Source organism: Amborella trichopoda, chromosome 8 (assembly GCF_054954075.1).
Source record: "Amborella trichopoda isolate Santa Cruz 75 chromosome 8, AtrichopodaSantaCruz75HAP2 v2.0, whole genome shotgun sequence".
Lineage (NCBI taxonomy): Eukaryota > Viridiplantae > Streptophyta > Magnoliopsida > Amborellales > Amborellaceae > Amborella > Amborella trichopoda.
The window spans coordinates 8,512,224-8,531,356 of record NC_142343.1 but is presented as its reverse complement, the minus strand read 5'-3'; the positions used below and the strand labels follow the sequence as shown (position 1 = coordinate 8,531,356).

General features: G+C 30.9%; 1 long non-coding RNA gene and 1 other non-coding gene across 2 annotated transcripts; both read right to left on the bottom strand.

The window, feature by feature from the left end:
* Window positions 1–4,301: 4,301 nt before the first annotated feature.
* LOC148780764 (uncharacterized) lies at window positions 4,302–7,152 on the bottom strand. The gene is made up of 2 exons (XR_016061510.1): window positions 6,934–7,152; window positions 4,302–5,944 (listed from the first exon to the last, which is right to left on the bottom strand). It is a non-coding gene; the product is annotated as an uncharacterized LOC148780764 (long non-coding RNA).
* Window positions 7,153–8,399: 1,247 nt separating this feature from the next.
* On the bottom strand, window positions 8,400–8,473 carry TRNAK-CUU (transfer RNA lysine (anticodon CUU)). Its single transcript has one exon. It is a non-coding gene; the product is annotated as a tRNA-Lys (tRNA).
* Window positions 8,474–19,133: the final 10,660 nt, after the last annotated feature.

Sequence of the window (19,133 nt, the reverse complement as noted above, 5' to 3'; positions counted from 1 at the left end):
AATAACATACATTTAGCCTCACATGAATGACTACATATGTAAAAGGTAATTTAGTCTTTTTCATGATCTAACTCGTTTACCGGCCGAATAAATTCCCGACGCCAAAAATATTGATTAAGGGCAAAATGGACAAACCAAAATAATTAATATCAGCTGAATATATTCTCGACCTCATAATTATCGATGAAGGTCACGATGGACGCACCAAAATAATCCTCTGCTCCATGAATATTGTCGGGCTAAATAATTTCAAAAGTATTTTGATCAATTATAATATAAAAGACTGTGGGCGCAATGGTCATCATCGATTTTCTTGGTGCGTATTTTGGGTGGAATATCGTCCACGCGTGCCCAATACAGTACGCATGTGAAGGGGAGAGCGGCATGCATGGAGAAGACGTTACTGTTTCTCTTTCTTTCTTTTTGTTTTGCTTTATCTTGTATACGTTGCTGGTTGCTCTGTGACACATGGGAAAAAAACCCCAAATTTCGGTTTCCTTGAAACTGAACCGGGGGCGCACTAGGGTTTTCTTCTCCACTCGATGTGTAACTTAGGGGTGGCAACGGGTCGGATCCGGACTTAGACCCGAATAGTATTTAGGTCCAGGTTTTGGACATGAATCTGAATACCCGGATCCAAAAGTTAATCCGATATTTGTACTCATCGGGTCTCGGGTCTATCCCGTCAGGTCTCGGATTTGGTTGGGGTCATTGCCACCATTACTATGAGCTTCTTGTTTTTCTTTGCCATTTTTCTACCATCATATACCTATGTTATTGACAACAATGTTACAATCACATGCTATTAGATTTCAAGCCGTATGATTTGTCATTTAATAGCTAAATATGACTACGAGTTTTTATTGTATATACAATCCTTAATACACCCAAACGAAAAGGTCCTGAAGAATTTTGTCTCCAACAATTTATAGGTATGGGTCGGATTCAACCGGACAAGGACCCGGACCCAAATAGTGTTTGGGTCTAGATTTTGGACTTGGACCCAAACCTGATCTTGCGGTTCTTAATGTTGGACCCATACTTAGACCCGTATCAGGTATATCCGAGGAGTCCCGGGTCCATTGCCACCCCTATATGTGTTCTAGCCTTCGTGATATGAGATAAAGAGAGAGATGTGTAGTTTTTTTGGGAAGTTCAGTGGTTGGAATCAGACAAAAGAGAGGTATAGGTTTTCACACTAAGAAAGTCCCTCACAAATTGATCCGAGGCAATTCCAACACTCTAAGGCATGTTTGGTTGGTACGTAAATATTTTTTTTTAAAAAATGTTTACATATGTAAACATTTTACTAGAAAAACTTTTACAAACTTTCTTTTCTCCATGTTTGTTTACCTCTTAAAAAAACACTGTGAAATGAAATTTATATGTTAAGTAATTTGTTTGGCATTTACATATATTTAATAAATATGTTAAATATATATGTATTGTTTAAATATTATAACCAAAAATATTTTTATATTTATTTAAATACTATTTCACTATTATTAAATTATTATATATTTAAATATTATTATAAATATTGAATAATATATGTGAATATATAACAAACAAAATATGTTATATAATAAAATATATTATATAATACGAATATATATTAATAAAAAAAATATAAAAATATAATATATATAAGATAATATAAATCAAATATATAACATATAATATAATATAAATATATAATAATAATAAAAAATAAATAAATAAATAAATAAATAAATAATATATATATATATATATATAATATAATATACACTATAACATAATATAATATATAATATTAGTATTATTAGTGTAATATAATCTAATATAATAACAATAGCTATCTCACTATTCTTTTTTGAGTCTCATTATTCATTAATATGATTTAATAAAAGCATATATAACAAACAACCAATATTTTGAGGATAATTGGACTATATCGCCATTTTTTTAAAAAAATTCAAACAAGATATATCAGTTGAGGCACTGATATGGAACGACCTACGATAATATGACGTGATCTATATAAGGGTACACCATCCCTTATTGTTGTATATGGGAGAAAACAAAGCCCGATCATTTAAAAATGACAGCTATTTTCAATACTTTAGCATCTTTTGGCTGTGTTTTTCTTGAATGGAATAAGTTTATATAATGCCGAGACTCTAAACGATCAAATTGGAGCACACCTCACAAATTTCATTAAAAGAGGTTTTTTTTTATGCTCAAATAACTTCAAATTGATCATCTCAACATCAAGATGCATGGACACGAGAAAAAAAAGGATTTCAAGTTTTAGAAATAATGCATCTTGTAATACATTTTTAGAGAGTCAATTTTCAAGATTTTCAAGTTTTTATAGATCTGCTCGATATACATATTTTTGAAGCTTTAAATTTTATAATTAGATATAAAAATATATTTTAAGTCTACCACAAAGATTTCAAGTATTAAAAACATATTTCTCGATACTATTTGAAGGCGAGCTCTACTTTGATTGTTTAGAGCCTCAGATCCATACAAACCGCACCCATAAATACAAATATGGACTGTATGGAGACCTTTATCAAGGTATAGAAATACAAATATTTTCACTTGCAACTCAAAATACAACATTTTACTCAAATTCCCAGCAGCTTATGAAGTTACATGGAACACATTTTCTCACTAACAAACACTCCGAAATACTACTACATGACTTCAAATTGATTCCAAAACAAGTCCCACTCAAATGGGCACCTTGGAGATTGAAGAAAACACAAGACATCTGTTGACTAAATTTCATCAACATAACTCATGAATAATTTAAAACACTTAGAACACAATATTCACATGAACTCAATCTCCATTTATATAGGCAAAACCAAATGTGTGCAGTTAATCTAGACGTATAGGAAGTCATTGTGATGATCAATTTACCTGTATTACCTCCACAGATTTAATTACACCCCTCATATGTCCACTAATGATGATGCAATATAATGAATCAAATTTAATCCTGTATGGAAAGCATGCATGATAAAGTTGAATCCATACAATTGGTAGCTCTAATCACAATTATCTCAAGAATGGAGGGAACTCTATATATTAATAATAATATTATATAGTACATATAATATAGCATAATATAATATAAATATATATTAATAATATATATTATTTATTATACAGTATATATAATATATAATATACAATAGGGTGCGGTTTGTATAGAGCCTAGGTTCTAAACAATCCAATTAGAGCCTACCTTCAAATAGTGTCGAGAAATGTGGTTTCAAAACTGAAAATCATTGTGATAGCATTAAAATATATTTTTATATTTATCTATAAAGTTTAAAGCTTCAAATATAGTGTAGATCGACAGATCTATGAAAACTTGAAAATATTAAAAATTGATGGTCCAAAAATGTGTTACAAAATATACTATTTCTAAAACTTGAAATCCATTTTTTTCTCATGTCATGCATCTTGATGTTGAGATGATCAATTTGAAGATATTTGAGCATCAAAACAACCTCCTCTAGTGAAATTTTGAGGTAGGCTCAAATTTGATTGTTTAGAGCCTCGGCTCTATATAAACTTTTCTTGTATAGATACTATAATATAATATTATATTTAATAGGATGTAATATATAAACTAGTCTACAATATAATAGTTAAATATTATATACTAACATACTAATATTATATGTTATATTTATAATACTATATTATATTAAATATTATTGAAATATAATTTATATATTAAATATATTATTTAATCTATTTATATATAATACTATATTTAATAGGATGTAATATATAAACTAATATATAATATAATAATATAATAATATACTTAATAGGATGTAATATATAAACTAATATATGATATAATTATGTATTATACTAGTATTATTAGTATAAAATAATATATAATATTAGTATAATATATTATAGTAATATTAATTACCTAATATTATATTATAATATAAACTAATATATTATTTATATAAAATATTATTAATATTTCATGCAAAGTTGACTTTATGGCAAAATATTTTACCATGGGTTTTGTTTTAACATGGTTTCTTCTCTTACCAAATATGTATAAGGCAATTTTACTGTAAAGATATTTCCGGAGAAATATTTTCACACCAATCAAATGTGCTTTTGGTATCTGTTGGTAATGCATTAATGAATAATTTTCCTTTGTATGCAAAGGAAATATTTTGCTCTCCAATTACAAGCTAAACAAAAACTTAGAAAACTTCATACAAGGCATAAAAGTTTTTTTTTTTTTTTGGGGTAAATCAATGGGAATTGAGAGAACCTACTTTGTTTTTATTAAAATATAAAACATATCATTTTACAACTTTCATTGGTAACACTAGCAACATCATATAGAAGCAAAGAAGTTAAGCAATCAGGTGGCTTGGCTAGTCACACTGTACCTTCAGCTAGGGTAGCAACTTTCTTAGCAAGACATTAACAACAGGAAAATTGTGTCATGGAGGTTGGACCACATTTCTACATATGCGGTCCAGAAAGTGTAAAGCATCCATTTTAAAGATGGATGCAAGTGAGTGTTCTATCTAAAAACAATAGAAACTAATGATCCAAATGTCTTTTACTAAATTATTATCTTTTCATATTCATGATCTCAATGTTAGAGATTACATGTCCTTAAAAATTAAGTCTTAAAATCCATTTCAAAAGAGGCCCGCATTTCTACAAATGCAGGCTTGGCCGCACAAAAACGGGGTCCTTAACAACCACGTTTGCCACTGTGAAAGTGTGCACGATCTCCCATTGTAAACCACTAGGAAAGTCGAGCTTTGAAACACAATTGCCAGCAAGGATATGAAACTTCCATGGAGGATTGCTTTCTTTCTTAATGGACTGAACCAGCAACTTCGAGTCGCTCTCGATCAGGAGTGGGAAGCAATTGAGATCTTTACCCAGGGAAGAACCAAGGTTAAGGGCCTTGAATTCAGCAACGTTGTTTGTGGCAGAGCCCAAAGGGACTGCGAATGCTGCGGTAAAGCCACCCATATCATTTCTCAAGATTCCGCCACAACCAGCATCACTGGGTTCTGAAGCGAAAAGGCATCAATATTTAGCTTAAAATGACCAACCTGGGAAGCACCCATCTCACCTCCCAGTAGAGTTTTAGGCCTACTTCTCGCCATGGGATCCTTATGTCCTCAATAATATTCTTCTTTGAGCCATGAAAAGACCACTGCTTTGCACTGGCAATTGAGCTTACCAAGTCGATAATTTGTCGCAGCAGTTGTTCTCTGGAAGTTCTCCTGCCTTCATGCGTTCGATAGTTTCGATCCATCCACAAGCACGAAACTATAGTCGAGAAAATAGTTAGCCAAACATTATGCATACCCTCTGATTTGAATCGAAATTTTATCCATCCCCCAGGCATTTGAGCAGTGGAATGCTCAAGCAACAGGTGCTTTCCACATCTCAGATAATGGACCTCCACAAAACTTGTGAAAATGAACACTACATGATAATGTGATTAGTAATTTCCTCCTCCTGGAGGCACAATGAACAAGGAGATTCAAGTGACACCCCCTAGATTGTAAGAGGCTAAAACTAGGAGATTGGGAGCCACAGGTCGAAGGCCGGTCAAGTGAACCACTTTGCTCTGAGATGAGATGGAGAGGACCAAAGTGCCTTGAAAATTGGTTGCGATGAATTCCGAAGCACTTGTAATAGAAAAATACCTGCTCCAGGGGTGGATCCAGTACCAATTGGTCTTCACAAGGCTGAAGAGGAATCATATAAGACTCTATCTCCTTCCAGGCACTTATAGGAGCACCAGAGGTAGGGGGAGGGATCGCCATTGTAGGGTACTATGTAAATAATCAGTGACCTTGAACTTAGTCATCCGTCCCAGGACCTTATGTGCATCATACCCATATCTCTCTGAAAGATCTACCAAAAAATCCACCTGAAACAAGTAACCCAATTTGGAACACTCTTTATTGATGATCTCGACTCAAAGATGTATGGATACGAAGAAAACAAAAATTTCAAGTTGTAAAAATAATGGGTCTTGTGGCAAGTTGTTTGGACACCTATTTTCAAGATTTTCAAATATTTATAGATTTGCGCAAGATTCATCATATTTAAAATTTTTAATTTCATAATCAAGGATGAAAATAAATGTTCAAGCAATCATAAGGTTTCAACTCCAGAACTATATCCAGCACCTAATATAAAACTCATCCAAAAAAATATAAATAAATAAAAAAAACATTTATATAAGGTTACAACCTTATATTATTAACGTGAAGTGAGCCTAGAAAATTATCTAGAAGAGAGTATTTCAACATTGGATAAACATTAAATTGATCATCTCGACCTCGAGATGTGTGGAGATTTAGAAAGAGAAATATGAAGTCCTAAAAATAGTGCATATTTTAACAAGTTATTTGGACTGCTTATTTTTAAGATTTTTAGGTGTTTATAGATCTACTCGATCTATACCATTTTTTAAATTTTAAAATTCATAATTAGGGATAAAAATAAAATTCAAAGTTATCATAAGGTCTTTGACACCTTAACTATATCTCCCAGCAAAGTTTAAGAGGTGCCTTACTCTATAAGGAGGTCGCCTTTTTACAAACCTTACAAATAAATAATTAAAGGAAAAAGTTTATATAAGGATGCAACGTTATAATATAGAACTACGGATGCACCTCAAAAATCCATTGAAAAAGGTAGTTTTAATGTTGAAAAACACTTCGATAGTGCATTTTACAACATATTATCTACACTTTCTATTTTCACGATTCATATGTTTATAGATCTATTTGATTTTAACCATTTTAAAAATTTTTAAATTTATAATTAGATATAAAATAGATTTTAAGATAATCCTAAGAACATTTTACATCAAAATTATATACCATGATAAAATTTGAACATGCACCTTACCTCTATAGCTGCGGATGCATCCATACGCCAACTGCACCCATAATTAAAATACATTCACCTTCTCTTGATCTTTTGACCGGATAACATTCCCACCCCAAAATAAACAAAAAAACAAAAAAAAAACTAGGCGCACCACTGGTGCTAGGAGCCACTAAACCGAAGCATTAGACTCCATTTGAAAGGCCCAACAAATCTATTATAAGGATGAAATCCTTTGTTATTGTTGTTGAGCAGCAGAGACTAGCAGCATCTCATTGACAAAAAGCAGACATGGAATAAGTGGGTACCGGACCGATTCTCGCATGGACTCGGGCGAATTGCCTTGTTCTCCCATTCCAAGCAAAAAATGCATAACAATGTTCTTCTTTACTTTTGTCTTTTTTCAACCAATAATCTATCTCGAACTATAGGAATGGGTTTAAGGTTAGGTGGTTAGGATCGAGCCGTGCCACATCATGAAATCTTAAATTCAATTCTTATCCTGGGTAATCTTAAGTTCAATTCCTATCACGGATAGAAGATCCATTCATTGTTGGACTACCCAAAAAAAAATCTATTTCTTACCCCCATTGTGATTCATTTTAATAAAAATCAATCCCTAATCATTATTTTAATCAAAAGTTGCATTTAGGAGAGATTTTTTTTTTCCATAAAAATCTTGCCATTTTTTAGTCTAAAAATCCAATCTGCTTTTCTTATAATATCTTTCTCATTTCATATTTAATCTTCTCTAGTTTGATTCAAAATGTTAGTATTGGAGACCTCCATAACAATTAGTTGGGTTCAAAAAGTAAATTAGAACAGATTGAGTCTCAATTTTTGGGAATGTTTTACTCAAAATAAAAAATCCTCGATTTGTTTGTTCTTATTTGTCCCAAAATGTTTCTTTCACATTAAATCTTCAAATTTCTAATAAATATTTATGAATCGCCAAAACAATTTCTAATATCAAACTTTTGTGTTTTCTGCCATTTTTCGGAAAATTTTTTTTATTGAAATTTTCTATTCTTATTTTGATTTTTAAGTCACTTAATTTTCTTTCACATTAATCTACAAATTTCTAATAAATACTTATGAATCGCCAAAACAATTTCTAATATCAAACTTTTGTGTTTTCACCCATTTTTAGATATTTTTTTTATTGAAATTTTCAATTCTTATTTTGATTTTTAGACTTCCTATAAAAGTACAAGTCCCTTTTATTTTGCCTGGGATCATTTTTTTTTTTTTTTATGTATATTTTTGCACCTATTTATGAATCGCCAAAACAATTTCTAATATCAAACTTTTGTGTTTTCCCCCGTTTTTTGAAAATTTTTTTTTATTGAAATTTTCAATTCTTATTTTGATTTTTAGACTTCCTATATAATATAAAAAAACGGAACAAACTCAATTTTATTTTGCCTGTGGGACCATGTTTTTTTGTTTTTAGGTATATTTTGGCGCCTTTTTATCTTATATCAATGCGCCCACCGTCGGGTTTGAAACCCACGACCGCAAGGTTAAGGGCCTTGCGCTCTACCAACTGAGCTAGACGGGCTCGTTAACAAAGTGCCTTTTCAAGGTGCTTTTGTTTTCTCTTATAGAGCTTTAGGCCTTACAGACATTTAAGGCCAAGTTTGTGTACACCAATGCACGGAAACTCGACTCGGTTAAGGGACTCACCTTTTGAGGAACCGAGTAACTTGGTCGAGTCTAAGTGGACTCGGCCGGCTGATTTCTGCACAACACAAAAAAGGAAAAAAGAAAAACAAAAGGTTAAAAATAAGGAAGAACATTAAAGAATCCGTAGACATCATTCGAGGTATAAAAAGATGAAAAAAATCTATAAAAGATAGTTATTGAAATTTTTGATTTAGATCTTGAATATTTTTGAAAATGAAAAAATAAAGAAATATAAAAGTTTCCAAATCATCATAAAAATTATGAAATCATCCAAAAAAACAAATAATAAGTTATATGGTAGTGTCGTTCCAAATTTTTACATTTATTTATTTTATAGTTTCCTCTTTAATAAGAGTGAGACAAGTTGTCGTGGAACTCGCCCACACTCGGCCTCACTTGTTCCTTAATAAGTTCCACAGGCGAATCTGAGTAACATACGAGTCTGAGTAGACTCGAGCGAGTCACGAAAAGCTGGTGTTGTCTATATACTAAAACTGTGAGAGATCCTACCAGCTGGGTCATGCTTTGTGATAATGCACGACTATATGTATACTACAGTCCATTGATTGGATTATACTTACCACCATAACTTCCCAATGGTCATCATGGATCATACTATCATTTCCTATCTGACCGCTCCTTGTACAAATAGCAGTCAAATAATGGTTAAACGTGGCCATAAAAACGAATTCGGTATTTCATAGGAAAACTAATTTTTTAAATTAAAAATTGATATTTTCTGATGTAATTAGAGCCCATCCCAAGTAGGCATTTTCTTCATTCTCTTTCATTTCTTCATTGGGAAAAGTTTATATAGAGCCGAGGTTATAAACAATCAAATTAAAACCCACCTCAAAAATTTTATTGGAAGAGATTGTTTTGATGCTCAAATATTCTAAACTTCATCATCTCGATATCAAGATGTATGGGTATGAGAAAAAAAATGGATTTAAAGTTTTAAAAATGTATAATGTAATGCATTTTTAAAAAAGTTTATATAGAGCCAACACCTCAAAATTTTACTGGAAGAGGTTGTTTTGATGCTAAAATATTCTGAAATTGATCATCTTGACATCAAGATGCATGAATATGAGAAAAAAAAAAGGATTTCAAGTTTTGAAAATGTATAATGTAATGTATTTTTGGACCGTTAATCTTCAAGATTTTCAAGTGTCGATAGATCTACTCAATCTACGTTATTTTTGAAGCTTTAAATTTTATAATTAAATATGAAAATATATTTTAAAGCTATCGCACAATTTTCAATATTAAAACCACATTTCTCGATACTATTTGAAGGTGGGCTTTAATTTGATTGTTTAAAGCCTCGGCTCTATACAAACCGCACCCTACTTCATTACATGCATAGTATAATGGTCTGCCTTTCATTTCCAAGTTTTTCACAAAACTCGTTCCCATTATTTTCGAAATCTTTAAATTTTTTATTTTGATTTTTTAGTGAATCCTAACAGCGGGAGAATTACAAAAGGATGCCAGGAGGCCGACCTATCCTAATCCACACCTTATAGCTTTATTGTACTCTAGATTTTTACTCCATTTAATAGCAAATCCGGGGGAATTAATCTTTTGCCTCCCAACTTTCTCAGTAAACACTTCATTTGTGGCTAATCATTGTATTCATCCTTCAGGATTTATCAACCATTAAGACCTATTCTTTTGGCTTAGGTAATATAAAATCTGAAAGAAACAAAAATAAAAGAAAACACGAATAACATAACTACCGAAATAATAAAACCAAATAATGATAAAATTTAAGAGAAAGTAATAAAATAAAACAAAATAAAGAAAATAAAGTAGAATAGAAAGAATGAACCTGGGCACCCATGTGCAGTACCACCAGAGATTTTTCTAGGATTTGAATTTTTTTTTACCAATTTTGATATAAAAGATATTGTTCTGACAAATATTATAAGGGTGTGATTTGTATAGAGCTTGGCTTTAAACAATCAAATTAGAGCGTACCTTCAAATAGTGTCGAGAAATATGGTTTCAATATTGGAAATCTTTGTGATAGCCTTAAAATTTATTTATAAAGTTTAAAGCTTCAAAAATAGTGTAGATCGACATATCGATGAAAACTTGCAAATCTTGAAAATTGATGGTCCAAAAATGCGTTAGAAAATGCACTATTTCCAAAACTTGAAATCCATTTTTTTCTCATATCCATGCATCTTGATGTCGAGATGATCAATTTGAAGATATTTGGGTATCAAAACAACCTGTATTAGTTAAATTTTTTAGGTAGGCTCAAATTTGATTGCTTAGAGCCTCGATTCTATATAACCTTTTTCCATATTATAATATTCACTCTCTAGGAAGGGGTATGCCTAAAAAGACTAGGTTGGAAGTAGATAGATCATAATGACGGACTAGGATTCGTATAGCCAACCCCTATTAGTTGGGAAAAGGCTCTAATGATGTTGATGATAATTCACTCTCTAAGAACTTGCCTGTTTTGGGTGCTTTGGTTTCTAAAGTTAAGGATTTGAGATTTTAAAGGATATTTGGCTTCAAAAAATCGGATATTTTGGATCTTTGGCATATTTCTTGGACTGTTTAGGGCTGGAATATGGTCTCAGGTTGAGTATAGTTCAGTGTGTCCTACAATGTATTGGGATAGTGTGATCCAATGTATTATAATTTATAGATAAAATTAAATTAGAAGGAAGTCTACAATATGGTGGCAACAAATAACGCATTTCACATTGACATGAATGGTACTACAGTGTTTTAAAACTTGAATTGGTGGGGTAGATCGTCCACCCCAAAAAATGACGTTGGGGATTACTAGTTTTGACCATTGTTTTTATTTTTTGCACCTATATTTGTTCACTTTAGTAAAATGAAATATAAATAGAAATTTCACTAACATATTGTTCAAATTTAAGTGCATAAAAAAAGGAAAATAAATTTAAGGGGATGGGACATATGAACTTGTCAAACCTTTTGTGTGCTTTTTGCCTTTAATTTGGAATCACATACTTTTAGTATGACAAGCTTTAGAATAAGCTACTTTTTGTTTTCAGATATTTTTTTTTGGTACAAGCCTTTCAAACATATCTCTATATAATTTCTAGCTAATTTGTAAGGTTAACATAAAAAATTGGTAATTCCATTGGATGAGAGAATATATTAGGATATTGGAGGAGACTAAAGTGGTATACCGATTTAATTTTTTTTTTTTACTTTATAAAATATTAATGAACATTATAACTTTCTATTTCATAACCTCATTAATTACATAAGCTCCGTCAGTAAAGATGAAGTTTCTACATGATTTCGATTAGGCATTTGATTTTAAACACGAAACTCCACCGATTAATATAAAGTTTTAAGAAAATTACATAAATATCTGTTTTATTTTCTATTATTATGAAAATACCTAATAGTTTCCATTATTATAGATATGTTTCTTTTTTAACTTTATAAATTTTTTTAAAAAAAACAGAAACTACTATTTCCTGTTTTTCAAAAACCGAAATTTAAATTTTTTCGGCCCAAATTAAAATTGAAAACACGAAATTTGAAAATTGCTGCCAAAATTAAAATTATGCAAAAACCGAAATTTTGGGATTTCTAGTGAGAGAGGTAAGAGTAAGAGAAGAAAAAAATGCAAAGTGGATAGCGAGCTCCAAAGCACATTGAGAGACTGGAAGGTGTTAAAAAGACGGGCTCAATTTAGGTTTTTCAAAAACCAAAATAAGCTTCATTTCAGTTTTTGAAAAACCTAAATACGTCTCATTTTAGTTTTTGAAAATTCCAAAATAGGTAAAATAGTCTTTTTTTTTTGTTATGAAGTTGAAAAACATAACTATTGAATGTTTCGGTAATAAAAAAAAATAAAACAAACATTTACATAATTTTCCCTGAAGTTTTTAAAAGATTTCGATTAGCCACGTCATTTTAAACGCCAAACTCAGCTCCCCACATACTTTCAATTGTATAAACCCTATTATTATCTAGGGACTTCCTTTCTCGAGGCAACTGCACCTTAAATCACCTTCAATTCAATTCTTTCTCAAGTCGACTGCACCTTAAATCACCTTCAATTCAGCAACCCAATAACCTTTCTTGCTATCTAAAGGGTTTTGTTTCTCTCGATCTTTTTTCCTCTCTCTTGTATGAAAAGTAGAAACATGTATATAAACATATCGAAAGATGTTAAGGTGAGCCCACCAGCTCATATAATAATATTAGCCTAATAGTTTATATTGAATCTAGGCCGATCTGACGATTGAAAATATTTGAATTTTATTTTATTTTTACAAATCTAAATCACTTAAAATTTTAGGTGAATATTCTTCTCATCAAGCCATACCTAAAAAAAAAATAAAAAAATAATCCGTAAAATTAAAAATGACCAAAATGCCTCCGAAAATTTATGGAGGTATTTTGGTCATTTTTTTTTATGTAAAATATTTTTTTAATATTTTTTAAATATTTACCTATTTTTTATCAACACACATCTAAAATTTCAAATGATTTGAATTTGTAGAAAAAAAATTTAAAATTCAAACACTATCGGGCATCCATGATTGTTAGATCGGGCCATATTCAATCTGGACCATTGGGCTCATTTTTTCTTGTGAGCCATTGGCTCACAGAAGCATTATATATATATATATATATATATATATAGTATTTATTTATTATTATTTATTTTTAATTTTTTTGCTTAAAATACTTTAATCTTGTTGTACTGCTTTCTTACTTGAATGTTTGATTAATGAAATTGTTATGTTTTTTTGTTGAAGGTTTGCTAAATAAAATTACTTGGTAATATGTTTCTTTTGTTGTATTTGTTAGCTAAAGTTTAGAATCATATTTTTTTTCATTTAAATATTTAATTAATTAGGAAATTAATTTTTTATTTAAATTTTTTTTGGGTAATTTTGTGGGGAAGATAGCCCCTATCCTTTTTTGTGTTTCTTTATTATTTTATTAATTTTAGGAAATTTTACTTTTTTACTCGCTTTTATTTATTTTTTTACTTTTTATTCGTTGGGATGTAACCCTTGATTCACCCAGCAACAGCCTGACCACCGTCACTCAAGCGTAGGAACCATTCTTCGCTTTTCCACCATCCATGTCGGAAAATATAATATAATTCATATGTCATTTCCACACGCCATTTTTAAATGTTTGATTTTCACTATTTGTTTATATACAGTTGAGAATGAAGAGCCGGATTGAAATCAGCAGTGAATTATGATACTAATTTGCTCCGTGATTGAAATATATGTGGTTTACGATTTTTTGACATTTTTGATAAGCAAGAATGACCTACATACATATAATAAATAATTGGATAAATAATTGGACTCTTTCAATTCCATCATCTTGGCCCAATCCAATGGTAACGATCTCATTTCGTATTTGAATTTTCATTTTTTTATACAAATCCAAATCATTTGAAGTTTTGAAGGTTATTATTAAAAAATATTAGAATCTAATAAAAATAGTAAAAAATAATTCGAAAAATATAAATGGGTTTATTATTAAAAAATATTAGAATCTAATAAAAATAGTAAAAAAATAATTCGAAAAATATAAATGAACCAAAATACCATCGAAACGTTTTGAAGGCAATTTGGTCAATTTATATTTTAATATTTTTATTAGGTGCTCCTTGATGAATAAAATCTAGGTCTAAATTTTAAGTGATTTGAATTTTTAGAAAAAAAAATGAAAATTCAAATACGAAATAAGGTTCATGTGATAACTTTTCTATTCTAGAGATCGTTTAGAGTCCTACACACATGGGTGGAGGAGGGTCCTATAGGATCATTACTCTTATATTTATATCTTTCATCTCTCTAATTCTTTTTATGTTTATCTTTTCTTTCTCTATTTTAGAAGATTATATTTTCGTTTATATATCTCTAATTTTTTTTTATGTTTATCTCTTCTTTCTTTATTTTAAAAGATTCTCTTTTCATTTATATTTGTATCTTTCTCTCTTTAATTCTTATTATATTTATTTGTTCTTTTTCTATTTTAGAAGATTCCTTTTTCGTTTATATCACTAAATTTTTTTTATGTTTATCTCTCCCTATTTTAAAAGATTCCTTTTCATTTATATTTATATCTTCATCTCTCTTACGTTTGTTTATCTCTTTTTTCTCTATTTTAGAAGATTTCTTTTTCATTTATATTTATCTCTTTCATCTTTCTAATTTTTTTTATATTTTCCTCTTTGTTCATATTTATCTCTTTAATTATTTTTATGTTTATCTCTTTTTTCTTTGTTTTAGAAGATTGAATTTTGAAATATGGGAATTTTAGAAAATTGAATTTAAAATACAGGAATCCAAATCAATTCACCTTTTTTAAAATTAAAAATGCATTTTATTATTCATAAAAAACAATACAGGGCTATACATCGGCCTTATTACTTAATAAATCTTCATCACAATTCATCAATAAAAAAAATACGCAAATGAAGATATATCAACTATAAAAAAATGAAAAGGACCAAATTAAAAACTCAAGATAAATAAAACTGAGCAAAATTTAAGCGCAGGATTCATTTGAAGTCGACTTTGTTGGGTTCATGTGGCCTTTAAAGGCTTTATGAGTGCTTGTAAAATGAAATGATAGAGTGGAACATGAACTCTGTGGGAGTATGGTCGCATATGGGCCATACAAAGCAAACGATGTTTGCAGATATCGAATTGTGTTTGATGATCTAGGCCAGTTGATTGGGAAAAACCCTTGTTACTTGGGCATAAAGAACAAACTGAGAAGGGTTCTAATGAGTTAGCCCTTTATGAGGTCGGAGAATATGCCCGGATGAGTGAGCTGATGGATGTGTGACCCTTGTATGTGATGGTGGCTGACAGAGATGGGGCCAAAGCCTCATCTATGTCTCATCGCACGGCATGAATATCGATAGATCGTTCAGGAAAGCCAGAAATCCACCTTTTAAGGTGAAGTGTATGCATGTGCGAGAGATACCCCTATGCACCATAGGAGCTGTGGTGGCATTAGGTCTAGGTGACCTTGACTGGTCTCTAGGGGAGGACCTGAAATCCACAGACTTGGATTGCGATCCCTTGGCTCGTCGACTGGACTTTGGTGACCCACTAATGAGCCCCTGCTTGGACTGTGGGTCATGGGAAATACTGAGTCGGTATGATAAAGCAAGCGTGGTCTGTATTCCACAGTTGAAGGTGGAGTACCCCATGATTGTTGATTCCTAAACCATATGGATCTTTTTCCCCATCAAATTAATTTAATTGTATTTGTTTTATGATGAAAATTACTTTAAGATTATTATTTGAATTTTTATGAACCTCTAAATATTTTATTTATAATTTTTGGATTTATAAAATAAAAAATATTGACTTTACAATTGTTTAAATATTCAAATACCACTTTAAAACCCTTTTTATTAATTTTAAATATATAAAAATATCATGGGGGCCTATTGTGCACATAGGCTCACCATATTTTTAAAAGGTGAGGCCCATGAGTGCCTCCCTTGGGTGGCACGCCCCACCCTTAGTCTTTTTCATATTTTTTGGTGATATGGCATATGGTCATATGGTTGGAAGATATTGATAAAATATTGACTTGATATATCTTTGTGGAAAGATTGAGTAGATTTATTTTATTTTATGGTATGCACAATATTTTGATTAGATTTAATTTATTTAATTTCTATTGATGATAAAATGGTTTAGGAAAGGGGGATAATGGTTTATGTACCTTCCATAATATTGATGTCCTATCTATGAAATGGATGACTCAGATCTCTCACCCCACAAGTCACCCTTAATCGACAGTTTATGTTCAATATCACAAGAAGAGGCAAGCCAAAAAAAACCCTAAGAAACCCTAATCTTATTCAAAGCCTATAAAAATGGATTGCCTTTACCAAAAAATCTCTGCACCTTATCTTTATATCTCTCTCTGTTAAAAATGTTTGTCTCTCTTATGTTTGATCTCTTTCTCCCGCATTGTGAAAGAACCTAAGGGTTTGGTTATGAAGTTCTTCTCTCCTATCTCTCAAATATGGATTTATGACTAAGGGTTTTAGGGTGTAGCAAAAAGAGAATCCATCTCTCTCAAAGTAGGTTGCTAAGAGAATTCACCTAGAGTTTGATCTTGTGATTAAAGGGGTTCACGTTCCATTGGTGTGGCTTGGCCAAAATTTTCATTCCCGATTCGAGATTGAAACTAGAGCGTTTATCCTGCGCCATCGGATGATGGTGACTCGATGTGGGGTGTAATAAGCCCGGTGGAGGTAATCTCCAACACTCTTCATTTGTTTCTTGCAATCTTATCTTTTTTTCTCAAGCATAGTGCATAGTTGTTTCAATGGCATCAAGTTATTAAGATCTTGGTTTTAATGTTATGTTAATTTTATTTTGAAATTTATCTTATTATAATAAAGACCACATGTAAGTGATCTTTTGCCAAAAGAAATGAGTGAAGAAAAAAAAAAAAAAAATGTATTCCCCGGTAAAAGATCACATAGGTCTTTATTTATTTGGTATCAGAGCAATTGATATTTGATGTCATTAGTTGTCTTTTCTCTTTATTGAGTTTAGATGTAGCTTGGGAATGAGATATAAGAAAGCTAATGACCTTTGTAGTCAAGAAATACACACACGGTTAAGAATTATTGAAATAGTCAAACACTGAAAAGACACTCTGCATAATGAGTATTCTAGGCTATTTTGGAGTAGTGATATGAATAAGATAATGATGTATTTTTCTATTACATACTTCAGTGATATTTTGTGTCTTTAAGATTAGGATCTACTTGAAAAATTTCAGCGGGAGACCCTAAGGGAATTGAGAGTTATGAAATCATTAATGAAGGGTGTCAGTTATGACCTTGCAAAATCCAAGAAATGTCTATTGAATTATGTGATTTTTCCCACCAATCATATCATGTTATTTTTTTTTGAAATTTTACTACAACTCATGAAATTGAGTCGACTTTCAAGAAAAAAACGTTTCATCAAGAAATTCCTTGTGGTTTGAAAGATATGATCAATTTATTGAAGGGTACGCAAGTGCTATTTTCTGCAGAGAAAACTATTTCCATGACTTGGAAGTCATGATTTTATTTCTATACTTAACAAAATGTTTTCTGATCCACACGAAACTTTTAGACTTCCATTCTGAGTCTATTTTATAATAAAATTTATTTGAAAGAGAAATATCTATGGGAAGAGAGGAATAAAAATTTTAGATTGAAGAGAGGCCATCCTGAATTTTCTGTAATATGATATGTTCTTTATTGAGGTATGAATAACTATATTTATCAAGCCTACTTAACAAAGTCATATGAGGCTTGTAGATATATATATATGTGTGTGTGTGTGTTATCATTGTGTGTCTAATTTCAAACAATATTGGATTGAAATAGAAACTCCATGAGAGTAGATAGAAAAAACAATTTTACTAGATAGTGTTCATCTTGGAATTCTGCAGTATGATTTATTTTGTGACGTGAATGTCACTTATTTATTTTTCTGAAGAAACATATTATTTGGGATTCAAACTATGATGTTGTGATTTGATTTTGAGTCTAGTTTTCAACACCAGAGATGTCAGGAAGAAATTCTTTGAGAATTGAGAGAAACAATTTTTTATTGAGAGGTACTCAACGTGATTTTCTGTTGAGAAAATTGCATTGTGACCTAAATGTGTTTGAAATGAAGACTCACTATATGGTACGATTTAGGGATAGAACTGAGCATTATTTTATATTTTTGAGTCTATTTCAATAATCAAAAGGATTCAGAGATAAACTTTTTATGAGTTGATAGATTTCATATTTTTATCATGGGATGCTTATGTTCTATGCTGCAATAAATTAAAAGGTGTGGCATATTACGGTACATCCTTGAATTCCTAATTATGGAGACCTTTAAGGCTCATTTTAGAAGGTTTTATAATGTGCCATGACTATGGTTTATTATAGTACAACTTCAAAGAGATGTAATGCATAGTTAGCAAGATAATAGACTCTATGTGAAGATTATTCGATTTGGAAATAGTAGAAAGAAGAAGAAATACAATACCTATAAAAGCATCTGGGTTTCTTCGAAATGAAGGGATATATAGAGAGACTTGGTAGTAGCATAGAAACGCTAAAGATCAGTGGGAGAATCGAAATTATGATATTTGAAATAATGAGATGAATAATATATTTTCTTCATGGTGTAAGACATGAGAATCCAAATGCCGAACAGATGGACACTTCGTGACTTGTGAAACCGATGACCAATATATTCTCCCTCAATTGCGTGTACTTCCAAGATCACAAAAGCTTGTCAAACAGGTAAAAGCGATGAATTAAGAAAACCCAGGTACCACACTACATGGTTTTAAGGTATGAATATATCCCACAGTATATGGTAAGGCCATATAGGGAAAGGTCATACGGGGAAAGAAGATTCAATAACTTTGTTTAATGTGCTTTGGTTATATTTTGGCTAATTGTTTTATGAATATGTGTGACAGTAGGAAGGGAGAGTATTGATATTGCAGTCACA